Here is a 2,733-nt window from a genome sequence, read left to right on the forward strand (position 1 = left end):
GGAGGGAAATGGGAGGCGGTGGCGGGGAGGAGTCAGAAATCCTCAATAAATAAATAAATTAAAAAAAATAAAACAAACAAACAAACAAAAAATAAAAATAAAAAAAAAACATTTCCTGTTTGTTGACCTAGGTTTCTTCTCCTTCCTCTATTCCTGAAATAGACCATTTTAAAAGAAATTTTGAGATGAAATTAGAGGAAAAGCAAGGCCCAAGAAAAAGAAATCGTTAAATGAAAACTTTAGCCTGTTTTGAGATGGAGATAATTTTGTAAAAAATCAGGACAAGATACTATGAGTATAGCAGAATGTTGTTAAAAGTCGTCAAGACACTGTCGTAGATCAGTGTCGTGTATAGCCATCATCAGAGAAGCTTCCCCATGCAGTTGATGGGAACAAATACAGAAACCATTCAGAGACCATTCATTTTTAAATAATTTTTAATTTTTATTAAATATCTTTTCATTTGTTTTACATACCAACCACAGTTTCCCCTCTCTCCTCTGCTCCTGTTCCCTTCCCCCTCCCCTGTCTCATTTACTCCCTATCCACTTGTTCTTCAGAAAGGAGGCAGGCCTCCTGTGGGAGTCCACAAAGGGTAGCACATCAAGTTGAGGCAGGAACAAGATCCTCCTCTTGTATTCAGGCTGGGTGAGGCAACCCAGGATGGGGAACAGGTTCCCAGAAGCCAGGTCAAGAGCCAGGGACAGGTCCTGACGCACCGCTAGTCCCACAAAGAGACCAAGCTCACAACTGTCACCTACAGGGAGAGGCCTAAGTTGTTCGCATTCATGCTCCCTAGCTGTTGCTGCAGAGACTGGTGAGTTTTCATGAGCTCAGGTCAGCTGTCCCTGTGGGTTCCTCTGTCATGTCCTTGACCCCCTGGCATAGACCATTCTTGACACAACATGACTAACATATGTGCACTCCCAGAGACTGGGGCAGCAAGCAAATCCCCTGCACAGTGCTGAGAGGAAAGGACCACAAGCTCCACCCCTAACCCAGAAGCTAGTTCCAATCAATAACCACTCACAAGAGAAAGATGGCTTTCTCCAGTGGAGTCGCACTGGGGATACGAACCACACTAAGGGCCAGGCCCATGTCCAGCGGTAAATAGTCACCACAAAACAAATTCAACGATATTTTGGGTGTTTGGGGATTTGTTTTGCTTTGTTTTGTGTTTTTGCTTTTGTTTTGTCTCACAGTGCTTTTTCTGGGCAAAAAAAAAAGTTATATGATGAATGATGGTTTCTGATTTTGTTTTTATAGGTTTTCTTTGCTTGTGAATGTGTGTCTAGCATCAGGATGTGTTGTTTGTGTTCTTTTTCTTTTGTTTGTGTATTTTGTCTTGTACTGGTTCGTTTCTGTTTTATCTTATTTTATTATCATTTTTAGATGCTTGTTTGTTGTCTAACGAGAGGGAAAGAAAGACTGTGGATTTGGCTGTATGGGGAGGATCTGGGTAGAGTTGGAGAAGGGGAACCATAATCAGAATATATTATATTAAAAACTCTATTTCCAATAAAAAGGGGAAATTTTTAAATTATATATTAAAAATGAAAAGTAATCTGAGAAAGAGACAAAAAAAATCAGTCAAGAGTCCCCTCCAAGTAAATAAAAGGATGCCTCTACCCTGAAGCTTACAGGGTAAAGAATAGATGAAAATATTTTCAGTGCAGAGAGTAAAAGTTAGGAACTGTGGGTGTGTGATGTTGGCATTGTACCTTTACAAGATAAATTTATAAATATAGGAACATTTTATGTTCACTTATGCCCTATTTTAATGTTTAAAATAGAAAGAATCATTCCAAAAATAAGGATAGGAATTATCACAGATCCATAAAAAGCTATAAGACAAACCTGTATAAAATATTTTTTAATGAACTTGGGTAATAGCATTGCAAAAAAAAATTAACATCAGAAAAGTAGGTACTTATGATACTCTCCTATAAATTAACTAGAAACTAGTGGTTATTTATGTGTCCCAAACTTATGAATGATTTGTGTTGATATTTTTCTTTTATAGATTTTCACATTTCATACAAATCTGATATGTTACTTATAAAACCAAAGAAAATACATTTAAAAAAAATACAGTTCCTGTGTTTCTTTGCTTTCCTGGCTTAATTCCTGCCAGGGGCCTGCCAGTTGCTATTCTAGCCTCTCACGCTGCTTCTCTGCTGAAAAGAACAGATGTTCTTTACGCCAGGGCTTATTCAAGATTCAGAAAGGTAAGCTGTCTGCTGCCATTGCTCCTTTGTACTCTTATTCGCAGTCTGACGCTAATAGGATTGTATAGAAGAAAAGATGGTAGTCACCTCCTACTGCTCTTACACACAAGTTCTATGGAGCTCTTTCTCTTATTGTTTGGAGGGAGCAGACTGTGGAAACCCTTAAGGACTGAAGCTCTAGTGTTTTTGCATGCATGCACAAATTTATGCATGAGAGAGAGGGGGTGAGAGGAGTGTGTGTGTGCGTGCATGCACACGTGTGCACATGTGTATGTACGTGCACATGTGCACACACATGTATGCAATAGGAGCATAACCAGCTAAAGGGTCTGAATCTGTTTATAGTGTTCACTACTTCTCTTGATTCCTTACCACATAATTCAGAGCATTAGGGTATATCTAATCTTGGAGATTATTCCATTCTTTCATCCCGCTGATGATAAAATTCATGTAAAGAAGGTGGCATAAGGGGCTGGAGAGATGGCTCAATGGTTAAAAGCACTGG

The sequence above is a fragment of the Microtus ochrogaster genome, chromosome X, assembly GCF_000317375.1.
Source record: "Microtus ochrogaster isolate Prairie Vole_2 chromosome X, MicOch1.0, whole genome shotgun sequence".
NCBI classification, from domain to species: domain Eukaryota; kingdom Metazoa; phylum Chordata; class Mammalia; order Rodentia; family Cricetidae; genus Microtus; species Microtus ochrogaster.